The following is a 21764-nucleotide window of genomic DNA, read 5'->3' as shown; positions in this document are numbered from 1 at the left end:
TTTAGTGCTCTGTACAACAAAAGACAAAGACTGAAGACAGCAGATAGAAAGAGCCAGCAAACTGTAATATTTGAAAATTCATTGGAGTGTTCCAAGCAGAACATTAAGGTAATATTTATGTTCTGGAGATAGTCCTATGGAAAGAAAATTCTCAATGAGTGTATTTTAAGGGTGACTTAAGGTGTTTTTAAAGTGCTGTTGACAATGTACAATTTTTACCCAGTCTGTCAAGTTTAGCATCAAATATTTTAATGAAAATTTCCTTCTCCCCAAGAGAAGTTTCTGCAAATATTTTAATATATAAAGTACTTTGAGTTAATTTCTTCTCAACATTTCTGTGAGGTGAACAGCACAGCCATTACCATCCCAACTTTACCAAAGAAGAATTTTCATGACAATAGACTTGTCCAACTTGATACTCTGTTACAATAGAAATAAGGCAGGACTGATTTTCAAGTCATTCGGCTTAGAATCCAGTGCTGTTTCTTTCATACCATATTAATGCCACAGTTCAGAAGTTTCTCCAGATTTTTCTCACTTAAGTCTTCTTGTAATCAAGAATCCTGTGTACTTGGAATAAGGGAGGCAAAGACATATCATACTGACTTTATTGATAAAAATTTATTCAAACCTCCTCATTATGTCTGCACTCACTGTATGGTGGGAAATTACTAGTAGAGAGTAGGTTGTGGCTGATCCTTTAAACAGACCCCAGAAAGGGGGAGTGACAAATGAGATCTGTATTTATTGAGGAAAATTACAGCTCTACAATATAAATCAATAGCAAAATAGCTCTAAAATAGCAAATAGCTCTAAAATAGCAAATAGCTCCTCAGTTTGTCCACTGTTCTCCATTTCTTCTGCCACTGTTTCAGTTCGGGCTCTGTTCAACTTTTATCTGACACATGGTAGGTGCTAGAAAACAAAAATGTATAGAAATAAGGAATAATCAAACTATAGCACATATCTCCTAATCAATTTTACCTTTTTATCTTTTGAAAAAGTCTTGGAAGAAGCAAAGCCAGGACTCAAACTACAGTTAAAGGGATTTGGAGTACAAGCTTTCAACTACTACACTGTTCTCTGATCATTAGTCATTTTTACAGCCCACATAATAGACTTGAGGGACATGGCTTTTGCAGGACCAGCAAGGGGCTCTTAAACACTTTAGATTTATTATTTATAAAATTCAACTTTTCTACAATCTATGCATTCCATTTAACTGCTGAAATTTCCTAGGCAAGAAAATGACCATATTCAATGAGGTGGTTAATAAAATCTTGGCATTCTCTCAATGTTAAGCTTCTTATTTTGTTTATATCATAAGTTCACAAAGAGGGATCTTTAAGGGTTGAAGATTCAGCTCTGTAAGGATGGTGGCAGAGTCCTAGATACGACATTACTTGCCAATCTGCTCTGTGCCTGGGGCTCTTCCAAAAACTCTTCAATCATTCCTTTGGGAAAGGAAGGCTATTTAATATTCCTTTATATTCTGTAGCCCTCTCTGCAGGAAAGCAACCCTATGGGGATCAGTCAAAAGCAGAGCCAGTCAAGCTGTCTTTTGCTTCCTTTATTCAGTTAGGTCACTTAGAAGCCATGAGTGTGAGGGGATGTTGTATAATTGTAACAGGTCCCTACAGAGCCTCAGTTTTAATATTAATTGAAGATACTATTATTCTGCCAGAAACTTGTAGATACTTTGCTGCCTGCCAGCCATCCCTTTGTCACAACTTTGGTTTCAGAATGGGCTCAAATTCATTTGAGTTGAAAAGCAGCATATTTTGGTTATGTAAAAATAATATATACAGGTTGCTCTAATAAGGAGATGGTATCGTGTGAGGATTTCCAGACTGATTCACCTTAGTCAAGAAAAGAGAGAACTATGTCGGAAAGTGCTCTTCGTTCCCTGGTGTCCATTCTTCTCTGCTCTCCTTTTTTAGTAATGGAAACTTTACTAATGCCCCTAGCTACTCAGCCAGAGACTCCTTGCAGCTTGTTGTGGTCACTCAATTACATTTTGGCCAGTGGATTCTGAGTATAAATAATAATACACGAAACTTGCTTATTGCATCTCCGAAAAAGGAGGCAGATAGCCCTCCATCCTCTCCTTTACAATTCCTGTGAGCTAAAGCTTAATGCATGGTGCTGACGAGCCTGCTATAACTAGGAAGATGAGGGCAACACCCTAAGTTACAGTGGGTGATTAAAGAAACCTGAGTGTCTGGACAACAGGTATAGCAGAACTGCTTGTTGATTGTATACCCACTATTATTTGAGAGAAAATAAGCTTACACTTTGAGTTTCTGTAGCTTGGGGGCTCTTTGTTGTAGAAGCTTAGTTTTTGCCAAACACAGTCTTTTTTTCTACAGCTCTAAATCTACATGGCAGTACTTTTTATTGACTCAAGTTGGCCTTGGTCTGATAACCTTAAGATATCCTGGGAGCTAAAACATGGTTGTAATTGAATAAAAGCTGGTATATCTTGGAAAAGTTAAGGAAAAAAAACAAAAAAGGAAAGATAATGTGATCAAGTGGCAAAATATATGTTATGGCACTAGATGGATCTACTCCTTATTTATTTTCCTTTTGATCTTAGACCTTTCTGAACCTCAGTTTCTTCATATGTAAAATAATAAAAATAATATATGCCACATAATATTGTGATATTTCAAAGCAATAACATATATAAAATACATGGCACAAAAAGTTTCTTATTTATTTATTATTATTATTATACTTTAAGTTCTAGGGTACATGTGCATAACGTGCAGGTTTGTTACATATGTATACTTGTGCCATGTTGCTGTGCTGCACCCATCAACTCGTCAGCACCCATCAGCTCGTCATTTACATCAGGTATAACTCCCAATGCAATCCCTCCCCCCTCCCTCCTCCTCATGATAGGCCCCGGTGTGTGATGTTCCCCTTCCCGAGTCCAAGTGATCTCATTGTTAAGTTCCCACCTATGAGTGAGAACATGCGGTGTTTGGTTTTCTGTTCTTGCGATAGTTTGCTGAGAATGATGGTTTCCAGCTGCATCCATGTCCCTACAAAGGACATAAACTCATCCTTTTTTATGGCTGCATAGTATTCCATGAGTAATGATAGTTTTTTTTTCTTCCAACAATTCTACTTATTTCAGCTCTGTTTCTTTTGGGGATATTTAGAGTATGGTTTTGCTATAGTTAGGCCATATGTTCTCTCTTCTAGAGAAGAAAGGGTTTTTTTTTCTTTTTTTGTAATATAGTATTAATTAATTGGAACTTATCTGTGGTTTTGAGGCTGACGAAGAAATTCTGTGAGCTGAAGTAGTCAGGACCTTTCACTAGTTCTTTCTTTTCCCTTCTTTCATGAATAGCAAACTTCGGAGACATATGTGAAGGAGAAGAGAACTAGCAGTATAAAATGTCACTGGCCTGAGCATTGGCATCAGAGTTATCAAGTGTTTTTATCTTTTTTATTTTTGTAGATTTATTTTTTATTGAAACAGAGTCTCACTCTGTCACCTAGATTGGAGAGCAGTGGCATAATCTTGACTCACTGCAGCCTTGATCTTCCGGGTTAAAGCGATCTTCCCACCTCAGCCTCCTAAGTAGCTGGGACTACAGGCAAGCACCACCACGCCTGGCTAATTTTTGTATTTTTTGTAGAGACAGTGTTTTTGCCATGTTGCACAGGTTAGTCTCGAACTCCTGGCTCAAGTGATCCACTCACCTCAGCCTCCCAGAGTGTCAAGAGTGTTTTTCATAGAAGTCCAAAACACCCAAAAGCAAATGAAAAATGACACAGACTCCCGAGTTCTGTCCATGACATAATCTATCTCTTGACAAAATTTACTTTCAGCTTTGACAGGGTCTTCTCTGCTTAAGGATTTGCTGTGTTGACAAGAGTACTCAGTATCGATCAGAGCTAATCTGGTAGTCTACTTGACATCTCCATTCCTTGAACTTTATATATATTTTTTAATTTAATGAAAGCCTTTATAATCTTGTCATTTCCTATTTTCTCTTTGGTCTAAGAAACTCTGGGGGAAGTCAGCCTTAAGTCAACCTTAGGAAATGTGGTTTGTATAGGATATGTCAGTATCTGAATTCAGAGGAGAAAATGGGCAAACTATGTTGTGGTACGCAATTTTTTTTTTTTTTTTTTTTAAGACAGAGTCTCCCTCTGTCACCCAGGCTGGAGTGCAGTGGCGCGATCTCAGCTCACTGCAAGCTCCGCCTCCCGGGTTCGCGCCATTCTCCTGCCCCAGCCTCCCGAGTAGGTGGGACTACAGGCGCTCGCCACCACACCCCGCTAATTTTTTGTATTTTTAGTAGACACAGTGAAAGTGTTAGCCAGAATGATCTGGATCTCCTGACCTTGTGATCTGCCCGCCTCCGCCTCCCAAAGTGTTGGGATTACAGGCGTCAGTCACCGCACCCGGCGGTGCACAACTTTTAATGAACACTACAATATGATCCTTCTGTTTGTGGAGGAGCACAGAGTATAGTTAGACAACTCTGGAGCCAAACCAAACCTAGTTCAAATCTTTCTCTCTCTCTGGCTCGTTCTTTCTCTCATTTACCAAGTTTTCGAAATTCTCTGAACCTCACTTTACCAGTCTCTAAAACAGGAGATAACGTGTCTCTACATTGGAGATAATAACTCTTACCTTGACGTATTGTCACATAGATTAAATGACTCAGTGCATACAAGCTTTTAGAATATAGTAGACACTCAAAGGGTGGCTATTTTCTTTCTTTTCAGGCCATTTGTAATGGAGGCACTTCTCACTTACTTTTTGACTAGAGATGCCCCTGTAGAAGGTGAATCCTGAATCATTTTGAGCAAGTGAGATTCATTCTATGAATATATAAATTCAAGACACTTTCCAAAGCCAAATATAAGTGAAGAGTTTATATTGCATTCAGTTTTAGAGTATCAATACTCCTGTTTAATTAATCCGAAAGTACATATTTACATTCTCTTATAAGCCATGGGATCATACTACATTCAAGATTCTTTACTTGTAACACTTAGTACTTTAAATTCTAATTTATTCATTTACATATAAATAATATGGAATATTACAAATATATTTGTGGCAGAAACTATATACTGGCTGACTCAAAATCCATTTTCAATCCCTCCTATCACCCTTTGCTTACTAAGAAAATTACACTGGATTACCAGACTTTTTTGCAGCCCAGGGTGTCATGAGACACAGTTAGGATAAATAAAATGAAAGTGGAACTCTATCATAAGGTTTAGGGAAACATATATTATTTAGAATAGAGAAAGAGGGTAGTATATTTTAAAAGTTGGTTAAGCTTTGACTTTATCATGTTTTTCCTTTCTGGAATGTGAATTGATACTTTTAAGTGGAACAGCCAACCTAAAACTCAGTAAGCTAAGAATAGTAGAGCTAAAACAAAAAAGATCATGAGTCCTGATGATTATCAGTGAACATCTAAAATAAAACTTCAGCCATTTATTTCATCATCAAAAATATGTATTGAGAACCTGCATCTTACAAATACACTTTTTTTAGAAGCTGGAGATAAGCAGTGACATAAATAGACAAAAATTCTTGCTTTCAGAATGGAATCTTATATTCCAGTGTTGGAAGAGAAACAGAAAACAAATTTGTAGGAGAGTGTGTGTGAGTATGTGTGTGTCTGTGTGTGCATGGTCTGTCAGAATGATTTTTAAAATCCTGGGGAGAAAAATAAAGCAAGAAAAAAGAGTGCTAGAAAGTGCTAGGATATGGTTATGTTTTGCTGCCAGAATACCCATATAGAGATTAGAATATCTGTATGGGAAAGTAAAAATGACTCGAATTCTGGGCTTACTGTAATATAATATAAACTGGGATATTTACTGATGTGGAAGCTGTGGAAGGGGTAGTCTTATTCAAAGCCACACACCTAGATTGTTGCTAGGTTCTCTTCTGACTCCAGTCACAATGTGTTAGAAAAAATGCTCATCAACCTTTGCTTAATATATAAAATAGACCAGAATGTGTTTAAGGTACTGCACATTGGATGCTCTGTTACCTGCAACTAGGAATATTTCTAATTGAAACAGATATACCAGAAAGAGGAAATGTTTCAAACACTAGGCTAAGCCACTTACATGTCACTGCCTTTGATCTTCAATTATAACATTACAGGATGGATACTTTTATTACCATTTTATAGATAAGGAAAATTAAGAAATAACTCCAGTCTTTCAGTTAGTAATGGTATCCTAGATTTGAATCTAGATATTTTTGTCTAAAAAAATATCCCTGTTCATTTTCTTACTTATCCATTCAACAAAAATTTAATTAGTGTTTTCTATATGCCAAGCATTCTGCTAGGCACTTCAGTTAAGAATAGAATGATAAGTGGGCAATGATAATTTGGATTTGATGCCAAAATCATCAAATTTTGTCAGGCAGCTAACACAAAAAAGGACAAATGGGATTACCTCATATTAAGAAGCTTCTGCACTTCAAAGGTAACAATTGATAAAGTGAAAAAAACCCTATGGAATGGAAGAAAATATTTGCAAGATATACATCTGAAAACAGGTTGATTTCCAAACTATAAAAGAAATTCAAAATAACTCAATAGCAAGAAAACAAAAAATCCAATTAAAAAATGGGCAAAAGACCTGAATATTTTTCAGAAGACATACAAATGGAAAAAATGCTCGATGTCACTAATCATTAGGGAAGTGTCAAAACCACAACAAAATATCACCTGATACCTGTCAGAATGGCTATTATCAAGAAGAGGAAAGACAGTAAGTGCTGGCAAGGATATGTAAAAAAGGGAATCCTCGTGCATTGAGGATGGGAATGTAAATTCATCCAACCATTATGAAAAACTGTAGAGAGGTTCCTCAAAACACTAAAAATAGAATTACCATATGATCCACCAATCTCACTTCTGAGTATGTATCTAAAGGAAATGAAATTAATATATCAAAAAGGTATCTGTACTCCTATGTTCATTGCAACAGTATTCACAGTATCCAAGTTACAGAATCAATCTAAATGCCTATCGGCAGATGAATGGATACAAATGTATATATACACAATGGAATACTATGCAGCCTTAAAAAAAGAAAGAAATTTTGTGAATTGCAAAAACAGGAATGGAATTGGAGAACATTATGCTAAGAGAAATAAGCCAGGCACAGGAAGACAAGTAATGCATGTTCTCACTTATATGTGAAATCTAAAACAATTGAATTAAAGAAGCAGAACGCAGAATGGTGCTTACTAGAGGCTGGACACTGGGGGAAAAGGGACATGTTGGTTAAAGGGTGCAAAGTTTCAGTTTGAGAGGAACAATAAGTTTTTGAGACATTTTGTACAGCACAGTGACTATTGTAAATAATAATGTCTTTTTTATATATCTCAAAAATACTGAGGGTCAATTTCCAATGTTCTCACCACAAAAAGTGGTATTCGATGTGATGGTTATGTTAATTAACTTGATTTAATCATTCCACATTGTATACATATAACACCATTTTGTGCCCAATAAATATATACAATTATAATTGGTCAATTAACAATAAAATTTAAAAATTGGTAAAAGTCAAAAAATTTTAAACAAAAAAATTTTTGAAAAATAATAGAATGATAGATAAAACAGCTGTGATTTTCCAGAAAATCTCAAAGTAGTAGGTAAGTAGGTAAGAAAAACATAGCACAATTTTAAAAATTAAGTTTTGTTAAACACTTATGAAGAACCTGTCATATGCCAGAAACTGCAAAAGGCACTAAACTGATTTACAGAAATGTAACAGAATTTTTGTTCATAAATATCGTATCATCCATTGGGAGAGGTAAGCCTTAAGCTAGAACTTTCAATAGGGCTTGAGGTATCTTTTTAAGAGGTAGCTACAAAGCATGAAGGGACCATAGCAGAGGGACTGGGGTTAGACCATGAATAGGCAGAGAAGGAATTGGTATTATGACAGAGAAAAGTCGTGTGAATAGGTGTTGAAGAGTGAAAGGGCATGGTGCCTTTGGGTTCTGATAAAAATCTAAGTAGAGCTGGGCATTTCAAGGCAAAACATGGAAGCCAACATTTGAGAGATAGCTGGGCCCAATGGTAAAAGATTATATGGGTAAATTTAAATGGTTTGGGGTTTTTCCTATAGGCAAACATTTTGAATCAAATGGATGAAATTATCAGATCTGATCTTAGAAAGTAAACTGCAGCAAGTACAGAATGGGACAGACATCCTAGGTTTTACCTTCCTGTACATTGAAGTCTCCCCCACCCCTCCCTTTTATTTTTTTTTTTTTTAAAGTCAAGACAGAGTCTCTGTTTCACCAAGAATGGAGTGCATTGGTGTGATCTTGGCTCACTGCAACCTCCGACTCCTGGGTTAAAGCGATTCTCCTGTCTTGGTCTCCCAAGTAGCTGGGAATACAGTCGCCCGCCACGACGTGCAGCTAATTTTTGTATTTTTAGTAGAGATGGGGTTTCACTGTGTTAACCAGGCTGGTCTTGAACTCCTAACCTCGTGATCTGCCTACCTTGGCCTCCCAAAATGCTGGCAGTACAGGCGTGAGCCACCGTGCCCGGCAAAATCTCCTTCTTTAATGTAATTTGGGATATAATCTTTAGATATCCAATCGTTTAAAAAAAAAAAGTTATTATACTGATGAGACTGAAGCTTCTCTTTCATGGGGTAAAATAAATTGTGCCCCCTATTAAACAATGGTAAAATGGCATCACACACAATATTACAAACTCTTACCACCCTGAGACCATTTAAAATGTCATTCCCTTTCTTCCAGGGAAAAGATTCAGTTAGTCTTGACCGAATGAATAAAGAGCAGATTAGAATGTTCCGGGGAAAAAAAACAAGAATTATTCATTCCTTGCGTACAAATACTTCCTGCTTAGTTTGAGCAGATTCCTATATTGTAGTCTAGTTACTTCCCTCCCAAATGCAAGTATACAATGAGTGTGTAATGCCACAGCAATAAAATGCAGTATGTCTGGAATATTACTACCTTCTGTTATAAAAGAAATAAACATAAAATGAAAGCAAACTCATGCATTTGGAAATATCAAGGGTTCTGGTGTCAGATTTATCCTTACCAGGTAATTCTCCCAAGCCTTATTCAGCTGAGATTTGCCACCATTCTTTGTCTCATTTTATGTGCATCAGGATTGCTTTATTATTGCAACACTTGGCAAAATACTTCTCTTTTCAAGTAATCTAGATCTGTCAAGCTGTCTAGTTCTACTACATCAGTCACTACTTTGTAGTTTATTTGGTGACAGTGACTGCCAATAAAATAATGCCATAAAATATTCTAGTGTGAGAAGGCTAATTCAGTATAGGTTAATAAAGCTGCTGTGATTCATCTTATCGTGTAGCGTGCTTTTTATGCTGGGCATCTCTTAGGTGGATGTGGAAAATCACATTGAGGTTAGCTGGAATTTATGCTGTATGGAGGGGTTTACTTAATTTATATATTTACTTTCTTTGAGACCTACATTTTAAATAAAGTATATAGGTTTTTCTCCAGGATGATAGAGTATATTCAGGAGTGAATTCTGAACAGACTTGTGAACTCAGGTAATAAAACAGAGGCAAAGAGGCAAAAATGACAGCCCGGGGCTTGCTTTATTACAGCTTCTCTCTGAATCCATGCAAGGCAGAAGTTGTACCCAAACCCTTGTAGAGAGTATTTAAACAGCCTTTTTGAGAACCCTGCTCATGAGTATTTTAATAACAGTTCAAGTCAAGAGCAATAAATGTCTCAAAAAGAGGCTGTTAATTGAAAAGATCAGTGATTTCGGAGGGATTAATGCTACTGCCAGACCCAGCTTGCTTGCTTTCCCTTTTAATTTAGCCTTCCGTGTTAATTTAGAAACAGCTATGCAGCTTGGAGTTTTGGAAGGCAGGAGCAGGAGTGGTAAATAGAATATATCTACGGCACTGTGGACCAGAGTTAAAATGCTAAGGTACAGACCTAGTCTCAGCTCTGCCACTATTTTCTTCATGTATAAACTGAGTATTTTAGTGTTTTTAGAATATCTTATAATGTTTCTGTAAAGATTCTTTAATTGGCAAGAAAATCCTCGTAAAGTATAAGTAAAATAAAAAAAGAAGTAAACAGATAAAAATAAAATAAACATGACATTTTGTAAAGATTTAATTAAAATATTTAGTTTCACCACCTTGAAGCACAACTATGTTTAGATCACTTCTGTTGTTTTCATTAATTACTTGAGCTCCCACAGACTCTATTAACAAACAATCTAATACTTCTTACTTGAAACTCTCCCACCTCTCTGCATCCTCAAGCGATACACAAACTCTAGCTGCTAGTTCAGTCCAATGGGGCAGATGCCAAGCCTAGAGAATTAGACAGTTTAAGCCGACCTGTTCCTGCTGTGGCCTCTCCTGCTGCAATAACAGGGGGTCACTTTTGAAAATGCATCTTACACATTCTAGTGAATGGCTACTGATGTAATAATGCTTTGCTCGAATTTCAGATCCTGTGTGGGTGGCAGTGGTGCCCATACTTGGGTTCCCTGAGTTAGATATCTTTCAGCTGTACACTCATAGACAAAGTCACTATTTATTTGCAGGGACACCATGAAACACAGAACTCTGTCCAAATGGACTTCCACCTGTAGCCCCCATACTGTTTCTAGGTGCTCAGTGCTAAACCTGAGGCCAGACCATATCTCTTATTTAATGCTCACATCCCCTTTGGGTAGGTAAAGACTATCAAAGAGGCTCTACTACTATTGACTGGGTGGATGGTCTTATATCCCTTTCCATCCAAGAAGACTCTTCAGCTTTAGTAAAGATGTGCCACTTCCTTTCCAGAGGTTTACTTGGCTACCAAATAGATAGGAAGAATCAGCCTTTGCCAGGTGCAAATTGTCCTAGTCTTTCTTCCCACAGAGGTAGATGTCTACTATCTTTATATTTGCCTAATCACATACTGCTACTCAAGTATTCTTGGATGAGTCAAAGAGGTTGTGTACCAAGAAGACTTTCTCCATAGGTGAAAAAAAATTCAGACTTATTTCAGTAAAATAACATGCTAAGTAATGCCTCGTGGAGCCCCTGCTATACAAGTAATTTTCTGTAATTTTTCTACTATTGCAATTTTGAAATTCACTCCCTAAGTAACCCATCTCTGTTTTAAGATTTGGTTCCAAAAATCACCTTTCTCTGACCAAAGATTTCTTTCTTTCTTCCCCTACTCCCCATGCTGGGGCTTGATATGTTAATGTACTTACAAAATTGGTGAAAACAGGTTATGTATTGATGAATATGAACCTATACAGTTAAAAATAATATATCAGTTGTGTTTCTTGTGTTAGAAGTATGTAGTCTATATAAAAGGGATTCTTTATCCCTTATTTTCCCACTCCATCATAGGGTTTGAATTCTAGGCCCTGACACATCCTGTTTATATTGCCTTGTTGAGGAAGGAAAATATTTGACTTAGTAGAGTTTCTGTCTTTGTCTATTTTTAATCACTAAATACTGCCACTCTTTTTTCTTTCTTTTTCAACATCTCTTGCATGGATTTTTATAATGCTTAACTAACTGGATTTCTTCTCTCCAGCCTTACTCTTCTCAAATCCATCCTCTTTATTTCAGTGAGCAACTGATTTAGAGTTCTAATATCACTATATTCTATTTCTATTCTCAGTGAGTCCCCATCATATTGAGACAAAGAAAGCCAATTTCTCAACATGGGTGACTTCACTTACCATCCCAGAGCTTTCTCCCAATTTACACTGTTCTTATCAAATTTGCCCCTTGCATTTTTTTTTTTTTTAAGACAGAGTCTTGCACCGTTGCCCAGGCTGGAGTGCAGTGGCACGCTCTCGGCTCACTGCAACCTCCACTTCCTGAGTTCAAGCGATTCTCGTGCCTCAGCCTCCTGAGTAGCTGGGATTACAAGCATGTGCCACTACGCCCAGCTCATTTTTGTATTCTTAGTAGAGACGGGGTTTCACCATGTTGGCAAGGCTGGTCTCAAACTCTTGACCTGGTGATCCACCTGCCTCAGTCTCCCAAAGTGCTGAGATTACAGACATGAGCCATCAAGCCCAGCCTCCCCCTTGCCTTTCAAAGTTTCCCTCAGATACTATGTCATTCCTTTCTCCATTTCTTTGGCTGATGAAAATTTCTCCCTGGAATTCTTCTCTTCCTTTCCTTAGTTGATTAACTCGTACTCACTGTTTAAGACAACTTTGTTAGTTGCACATTCCCCTGATTCCCGTAATATTGTGATCTATTTCTGTTGCCAAACTGCCGTATTATTTTGTCACTATCTGTTTATATTTCTCTCTCAGTAAAGAATGATTGATTTGAGGACACAGATTCTCTTTTCAAACTTTTATCTTCAGGGATTGTTACATAGTAGAAACTCAATAACTGCTGAGGAAATCTTTAGTATAGAAGTATAGTATAGTATAGAAGTCCTAATGTCTAACTCAAAGGTTAATTCTGAAACTTAAATGAGGTAATGTATATTGAAATGGCTGGATTTGACTTTATCACATCACAGTCATTCAGTACATGTTGTATTTTCTTCCACTTACAATGAGCTGCATAAAGCACATATTAAAGTTTAGGAAAGAAGGTTTGTAATTGAAATTGTGCTGATAATACTACTCATATTTCTTCTAAAACCTTGTGGACATTTTGACTACTAGTCCTGAAATTGACCTATTGGAAGACTTTCATAAACATCATCCATGATGACATTACATGACCATTTTAACGAAAGACAGTACACCCTAAATTGACAGCCATTGGATTTAATTTCTCTCTTGTCACTGATCTTACCGTTATTTCTATGTTCTGCAACTCAGATCAGCAACCATATCCTAACACAGAAAATAGGTCACTTCTCAGGTCTGCTATATGACTCTGAGTTAACTGTGAAGCCCGAGGTAGGATGAGTTCAATGTAGCTCAAACTAGCCAGTGGGGAAGACTAGAATTGGGAAAGTTGAAGGACTTGTTTCTCTCTTTTTTTGTTTCCAGCTTTAATGGGGCATAATTGATAAATAAAAGTTTTACATAGTCAAGGTATACAACAGGATTTTATGTATGTATATATTGTGAAATGATTACCACAATCAAATTAACACATTTCTCCACACATAGTTCCCATTGTGTGTGTGTGTGTGTGTAGTGAGGACACTGAAGATCTACTGTCTTCACAAATTTCAAGTAAACAATAAGCACTTATTTATCTGAGTTATGCTCAGCATTTTTTCTCTTCTTTCCATTTTCTTTCTCTTCGAAAAAGCAGAAATGAATGGTATCCTTCTGTCTTAATGTGTGAACTCTACCATTTACTAGCTGTATAACTCTGGTAAGGCCTTTAACCTCTATGAAATGAGCTTCAGTTTTCTCATCTATGTAAATGGAATCATTATGCCCATCTTATCTACTCCACAGAGCTATTGTAAAAGTGGATATATAAAAGCCCTTTTTAAGCCTCAAAACACAATGAACAGGTAAGGGGCTACAATTAAGTTTTTCCTTTCAGAAAAATTTCTTCTTCTCATAATATTTCGATGGCTTTTAGAATACGGATTAAGCCATGAATTGTCTTTTATGAGTTTTGTAGGCTGGCATATAGAGCATGATAATAAATTGTAAATAATGACAAAAACCTTGTCTCAGTAGGTAAATTTGGCCTCCCAAAGTGTCTTTTGTGTAGTCAAATGTTGCCTTTTATCCAAATGTCTCACAGCATTTTGAAAGTAGATCATGTATGACACATACCAAACTCATTCTGTCCCCATCAGTCTATCACCACCTTTCTAAAGAAACAGTTGTTTAAAACCCCAGGCTACCATCAATCAGAAGCAAATAAAGAATATTTTCACCTACTTGAAAATGACTGCAGCAGGCTGCTAGTAACCAGCTGATACTAGAGCCAGTTCTTTCAGCAAGAATTATGTTCCAGGTGGCATGAAAGCTTACAGATGCCTGTGACTTAGCTTTCTGAAATAATTTAGACATATCTTTATTTCAAGTTAGCAAGTGATGCAGTGATAGCAGGGATTAGGTTGGGGAAAAAGTCAAGAGGAAGGGCTAAGGAAGAGCTGGGACCCGTAGCTGCAAGATGGCTTCAATTTACCTGCCATTATGAGCCAGCAAATCTAATACCAATGTGTGCCCAAGGTCAGAGCTCATAGATGAATAGCACCACAGTTACATAGAGTGTGCTAGCGTCAATAATCAGAGTTGGAAGTCCTCACATATTTCAGAGGTATTTCTGAAGTCCTTCCACTTAAAGAATTCTGTCCTACAAACATGACATGTTCTCACTTATTTGTGAGATCTAAAAATCAAAACAAGCTCATGGACACAGAAGATGGATGATTATTAGAGACTGGGAAGGGTAGTAGAGGCATGGGAGGAGTTACGAATGGTTAATGAATACAAAAAATAGAAAGAATGAATAAGATCTACTTGATAGCACAACAGGGTAACTATAGTCATTAATAACTTCATTGTACATTTTAAAATAATGTAAAGAATGTAACTGAATTGTTTGTAACTCAAAGCATAAGTGCTTGAGGGAATGAAGACCACAGTCTCCATGATGTGCTTATTTCACGTTGTATGCTTGTATCAAAACATCTCATGTACCTCACAAATATATACATCTACTATGTACTCACAGAAATTGAAAATAAAATAAAGAAATAATAAAAAAAATTCTGTCCTGACTTCCTGATGCTTCTACAAGATAAAAGCCTTCCTAGGAAAAACTTTAAAAACATCTTTTAGGGGTAGGGAAAAAGCAGGACATGAGTAAGAGAAAAAGGTAAATTTCTGATCAGCAATTGCTTGGACGTTTCTCTTTCTTTCAAGTCCATGATTTGCGTTTCTAACATCTCAGTAGAGTACTGCCACTGGTCTCAAGGAAGAGAGAGTTTAGAGCAGAGAATCTCAAACTTGAGTGAGTATCAGAATCACCTGGACAGAGCTTGCTAAAGTACAGATGGCTGTGTTGGATGGACCCCACCTCCAAGGTTTCTGATTTATAGGGTCTGGGGTGAGGTCTCAGAATTTGCATTTTTAACAAATTCCCTAGTGATATTGATGTTTCTGGTCCTCATACCACACTTTAAGAAACACTGGTTTAGAGACCACTGGGCAAACCACAGACTTTTGGTTTGGGGGAAAGACCACTATCAACATGTAGTGGTCTGACCATGGCAGGTCTCAGTAATAATTTGAAACATATAGGGAGAATTGTGGAGGGCAGATAATAACTCTTTAGGTAATTGAAATCTGTAGAAAAGTCTTATGAAAAAAGGAAGCAACTAATAGTTCATAGCAGTGAGTAGCGTTCTTCAATTTATGCTTCAAGAAGCTATTTTCTCTGTTTTTATTAATTTTTATCTCAGTGCTGGAAAGTTCTTGGTTTAAGCCTTCAGCCAAGGACTCCAGAGAGCTTTTCAATCTTGAATTTGCTAATACTCAGACCATGTTATGATAGATTTTATTCTTTCCTGTAAACTCAGCAGTGTAATGCTCTCTCTCATGATTACAGACATTGGAAAAGGGAAAGAAACTGAGATTAATTAGATCACAGATGTTCAAACATGTTAAAAGAAAGCCCACATTTAGATAAAATCTTTATCAAGACCTCAATGGCAAAAACAGGTATATGTGGAACTACTCTGATAAAACACATAGCAGACTCCAGGTTATGTCAGACATATCTCCAAATTCATGATGCCAAACAACCACTGCAGTTTGCAGATGACACTTAACCTTTACAGTGACTAAGGTCTTGTCAATGTTCTAAAGCCTAGGGAGGGGGGATCTTAAGGACAAGATCAAGGACTCTTCGAACAATGCCTAGATTTTCCCAAGCTTTATTAGACATGGAAATCAGCAGTCTCTTGCAGCAAGTTTCTAAGTGAGTGCAACATCATTCTTCCACAAAGATGCCTAAAAGGAACTCAGACCCAAGGGAACAAATGCAGGAGCAAGATCAGAAGGGGCTGCTCTTCACCTCCTCTGGTAATGCTCTAGAGAAGGAATTAAAATCATTTTTGTGAAGGGCCAGATAGTAAATATTTTAGGCTTTGAGTGACATACGGACTTTTTTGCATCTGCTCAACTCTGCCAGTTAGAACAAAAACAGCCACAAGCAACAGATAAACTTGCTGTGTCTCAATGAAACTTAATTTACTAAAACAGTATATGGACTTGGTTTTTCCCACAGGACCCAGTTTGTCTATTCTTGCTCCACAGCAAGATTGTTTAATAGAACTTTTTGTGATAAAATAAATGTCCTATATCTGAGCTATCCAATATGGTAACTACTAGTCACTTGTAACTATGAGCACTTGATTTTTTTTTTTTTTTTTTTTTTTTTTTTTTTTGAGACGGAGTCTCACGCTGTTGCCCAGGCTGGAGTGCAGTGGCGCGATCTCGGCTCACTGCAAGCTCCGCCTCCCGGGTTCCCGCCATTCTCCTGCCTCAGCCTCCTGAGTAGCTGGGACTACAGGCGCCCGCCACCGCACCCGGCTAATTTTTTGTATTTTTTTAGTAGAGACGGGGTTTCACTGTGGTCTCGATCTCCTGACCTTGTGATCCGCCCGCCTCGGCCTCCCAAAGTGCTGGGATTACAGGCTTGAGCCACCGCGCCCGGCCGAGCACTTGAAATTTTTAATTTCATTTTTAATATGCTATTTCAATTAATTTAAATTATATTTTTAATATACACATGTGGTTAGTGGCTACCATACTGGACAGTAAAATTCTAGATCAGATGATTTAGCTAAGTTCAGTGCCTAATGTTATATGCCTATGTTCCTACTTTTTTTTTTTTTTATTATGCTTTAAGTTCTAGGGTACATGTGCACAACGTGCAGGTTTGTTACATATGTATACTTGTGCCATGTTGGTGTGCTGCACCCATCAACTCATCAGCACCCATCAACTCGTCATTTACATCAGGTATAACTCCCAATGCTATCCCTCCCCCCTCCCCCCTCCTCATAATAGGCCCTGGTGTGTGGTGTTCCCCTTCCAGAGTCTGAATGATCTCATTGTTCAATTCCCACCTATGAGTGAGAACATGCGGAGTTTGGTTTTCTGTTCTTGCGATAGTTTGCTGAGAATGATGGTTTCCAGCTGCATCCATGTCCCTACAAAGGACACAAACTCATCCTTTTTTATGGCTGCATAGTATTCCATGGTGTATATGTGCCACATTTTCTTAATCCAGTCTGTCATGGATGGACATTTGGGTTGATTCCAAGTCTTTGCTATTGTGAATAGTGCCGCAACAAACATACGTGTGCATGTGTCTTTATAGCGGCATGATTTATAATCCTTTGGGTATATCCCCAGTAATGGGATGGCTGGGTCATATGGTATTTCTAGTTCTAGATCCTTGAGGAATTGCCACACTGTCTTCCACAATGGTTGAACTAGTTTACAATCCCACCAACAGTGTAAAAGTGTTCCTATTTCTCCACATCCTCTCCAGCAGCTGTTGTTTCCTGACTTTTTAATGATCGCCATTCTAACTGGTGTGAGATGGTATCTCATTGTGGTTTTGATTTGCATTTCTCTGATGGCCAGTGATGATGAGCATTTTTTCATGTGTCTATTGGCTGTATGCATGTCTTCTTTTGAGAAGTGTCTGTTCATATCCTTTGCCCACTTTTTGATGGGGTTGTTTGTTTTTTTCCTGTAAATTTGTTTGAGTTCCTTGTAGGTTCTGGATATTAGCCCTTTGTCAGATGGGTAGATTGCAAAAATTTTCTCCCATTCTGTAGGTTGCCTGTTCACTCTGATGGTAGTTTCTTTTGCTGTGCAGAAGCTCTTTAGTTTAATTAGATCCTGTTTGTCAATTATGGCTTTTGTTGCTGTTGCTTTTGGTGTTTTAGACATGACGTCCTTATCCATGCCTATGTCCTGAATGGTATTACCTAGGTTTTCTTCTAGGGTTTTTATGGTATTAGGTCTAACATTTAATTCTCTAATCCATCTTGAATTAACTTTTGTATAAGGAGTAAGGAAAGGATCCAGTTTCAGCTTTCTACTTATGGCTAGCCAATTTTCCCAGCACCATTTATTAAATAGGGAATCCTTTACCCATTTATTGTTTTTCTCAGGTTTGTCAAAGATCAGATGGCTGTAGATGTGTGGTATTATTTCTGAGGGCTCTGTTCTGTTCCATTGATCTGTATCTCTGTTTTGGTACCAGTACCATGCTGTTTTGGTTACTGTAGCCTTGTAGTGCAGTTTGAAGTCAGGTAGCGTGATGCCTCCAGCTTTGTTCCTACTTTTTTGGTTCCGAAAACTTTATTTCTTAGAATACTGAAAATAATTTTATTTATACTGAAGGTTATTTTGTCTAGTGGAGAGTCTAATAATAGTTCAACTAGGGTTCTATGGATCAGTTGACTGGCAACTTTCTTCAGTTAGATTAACCCACAATATTTTGGAGCTGAATTAAAAGGTAGAATTTCATTCATTATTCAACCAATATTTTATTTGAGTCTATTATGCACCAAGCTCTCCACTGTGTGCTGAGCTTATAACTATAAATTAGGTGGGCATGAACCCTACTCCTACAAAACTTTTATCTTTCAGAAACATGGCATATTTTATTTATTTTTTGTTTTATATTCATTGATGTAGTTTTATAGTTTTCTTTGTATAGGTTCCTTACATATTTTGTTGAATTTGTTCTAAGATATCTACTTATTTTATTTCATTTTTTGATTGTGTGTAGGCTTCTTTTAAATACCGAGACAGGTGGATCACGAGATCAGGAGATCAAGATCATCTGGCTAACGTGTTAAAGTCTGTCTCTACTAAAAATATGAAAAAAAAAAAAAAAAGCCTGGCGTGGTGGCAAGGACCTGTAGTCCCAGCTACTCTGGAGGCTGAGGCAGGAGAATCGCTTGAATCCAGAGGGCGGAGGTTGCAGTGAGCCGAGATCACGCCACTGCACTCCAGACTGGGTGACAGGTGACAAAGCCAGACTCTGTCTCAAAATAACAACAACAAAAAAACATAAATAAATACTATTTTCTATATATTTATTGCTGATATATAAGGATACTATTGATTTGTGATTATTTACCGTGCATATAGTTGTCTTTCCGAAATTGTATCCTTTGATGACTAGGAAATTCTAGTTGTCAATTGCCGTAAGAATATTCTTTTACTAGTAATAGATATATGAATAATCTATCCCTATGTAACTTGAAGCTGTGAGTTGAGTTTGGTAAATTTTCAACTAAAGAAAAAGATGAAAGCAAATGAACTATCTGAATTTTCTAAGAAAAAATATTTTTAATAAGAAAAAAATTAAACATAGTGAAGTTGTCTGAATGTTGTCAAGAAACAGGAATAAAGAAAATGGGAAAGGAGACAACTGTGGACTAATGTCAACAAACTTTTGGAAGCTAGAACACAAATGTCATCAGCTTTCCTATCTCTTTTCAAAGTGCTTTTCAAGTGCTGGCAGAGGGGTTGCAAAATATTCTGACCTAAGCTGCTGATAAAACAAACAAAATACTTACTTTACCTCAGAAGTTGAACTAGGGACTGCTGCTGAAAATAAAGGTGGTGTTTTAAAAGTCTGCACAATGTACTGGTATGTTTCCATCCCCCCTTTCCTCTTGTGAATCCTGGACACCACCTGTCCTGGAATAGCACTAGACACTAGAAGCTTATTCTAAAAATATATTGTACTAGAGATGCTCTAAATTCGGCACATCAAACACAACAAGAGTTAAGGGAGCCTGCCATATTGAGAGGAATGAGTGAAGGTCTTTCTCACTGAATGAGGAGACCAACAATCCCTTCTCATACTTACACCTAATAAAGTTAGTTATTGGACTTATTTTTCTACTCTTTCATGCCACACTGAGTATTGAAACTGTTTAATTTCTCCCAAGACAAAGTTTCTAGAGAAACCCTATTGATATGATACTTGGTAGGAGTCCATCCAAAAAGGTTGCTGGATCTTACCGGTATCCAGTGGAACTGTAGAAGTAAAACACAGGGTACCAGGAGAGATGGCTCCAAAAAGACAAAGTATTGGATTTTTAAAAATTGTGCAATCACTTGTTAAAAGTTATTTAATTATTTTTAATTGACAGCGAATAATTTATGGGGTACAATGTGATGCATATATATCAATCAATGATTAAATCAAGCCAATTGACATAAGAAATACTACTTAGATTCAATTTTTAAAAATTGAGGAAGGCAAGTATGCATTTTCTGTTGGCTGAAGCTCAGCAAACTGATGTTCTAAATTGACTGAAAGAGTTTTAATAAATCAATGAAAAAGAAAATATAACTGTATTATTAAAAAGAAAAGATTAAACTTCACACAAGACACAAATTTGAAAATATTAGAAGCAGAAACACTAAAATAAATGTGAACATAAACATGAGTGAAGAAAAAGAAAATTATTTGCCGTATGTGTTAGAGTGTTAAGGATTTATTTGACTTACTAAGTCATCACTGCCACTAGAGATATTTGGATGTCACCACTATGACTTATATTTACTAAGCAAAGTAGGAAGTTGATAGGCTATTTATACCATAGGTTATATTATGCCAAATTCTTAAGGGTTTGATATCTCAAGTCTGACTTTTGAATATATGTATACTATTTTAAAGAGATTAGCCTATTTTCAGGATGAGAAATTTTTTATGTTTGTTTTTATTATTGCCATCGACTATTACTTTAATGGAATTTGTTTATGATTTGTAAAATATTTTTGTATCTTTATAAATGTTTTTTCTCTTATCCCATTCTAGATAATATTCTCTTAGCAGCTAGTCATTTTCAAACAGCTTTGGGAAATATGGGTGATTTGCTGATGTTTCTTAACAGTGGCTTCCTTTACATTTGTTTTACCAAAATGATCCTTGTACTCCGCAGGAAAACTTCCAAACTCTTTGACTCAAAAAGTCTTTTGCAGTTAAGTGATTTTCTGTAATCGTGTGTTTTGATTCCTTGCTTTTTATTTTCTGTGTATCTATTTTATGTTTCCATTTTGTTGTTATCATGTGACTTATGAAAAGCATCTTATACTTGTAACAGGTTATTTTATGCCAATTACAACTTAAATTTGATTGCAAAAATTCCCTGAGGTATGCACTTTTACTCCACTGTCCCCCCCTCATTTTGAACTTTTAATGTCACAATTTACATCTTTTTGTATTGCATATCCCTTAAAAATTATTGTAAACTGGTCACAGTGGGATGTACCTGTAATACCAGCTACGCGGGAGGCTATGCAGCAGGATTGCTTTAGCCCAGGAGTTTGAGACCAGCCTGGGCAACATCATGAGACGCCATCTCAGTTTTTAAAAAATGTTGTAGTGATTACAATTTTTAATAGTTTTGTCTTTTAACTTTCATACCATACTTTTAAAATTCATAGGTAATTTTTATATCATCATTATAGTATTCTGAATTTGACCATGTACTTAATTTACCAATGAGTTTTTATGTTACTCATGAGTCACCTTTTCTTTCAGCTTGAAGAACTCCCTCTAGCATTTATTCTAAGGCAGGTCTGGTGATGATGAGCTCCCTCAGCTTTTGTTTGTCGAAAAGTCTTATCTGTCCTTCATTTCTAAAGGACAGCTTTTCTGGGTGTAGTATTTTTAAACAACAAAGGAAGACAATAAGAAATTAGAAGTTGAAGAAGCTATACAAAACAACTAGAAAACAATGAACAAAATGACAGTAGTAAGGCTTT

At 36.8% G+C, this 21764-nt stretch overlaps 1 protein-coding gene across 1 annotated transcript in view; it reads right to left on the bottom strand.

Annotated features, from left to right (window-relative positions):
• LOC126946724 (non-histone chromosomal protein HMG-17-like) overlaps window positions 1-21177 on the bottom strand; it is a 1084902-nt gene extending 1063725 nt beyond the window's left edge. The window contains exon 1 of the mRNA XM_050777387.1: window positions 21170-21177. The gene's annotated coding sequence lies outside the window, so the exon portion shown is untranslated. The remainder of the gene's footprint in view (window positions 1-21169) is intronic.
• Between the last annotated feature and the right edge of the window lie 587 nt (window positions 21178-21764).

The sequence above is a fragment of the Macaca thibetana genome, chromosome 2 (genome assembly GCF_024542745.1).
Source record: "Macaca thibetana thibetana isolate TM-01 chromosome 2, ASM2454274v1, whole genome shotgun sequence".
NCBI lineage: Eukaryota > Metazoa > Chordata > Mammalia > Primates > Cercopithecidae > Macaca > Macaca thibetana.
The sequence above is the reverse complement of the archived record's forward strand: the minus strand, read 5'-3'. Positions and strand labels throughout refer to the sequence as shown.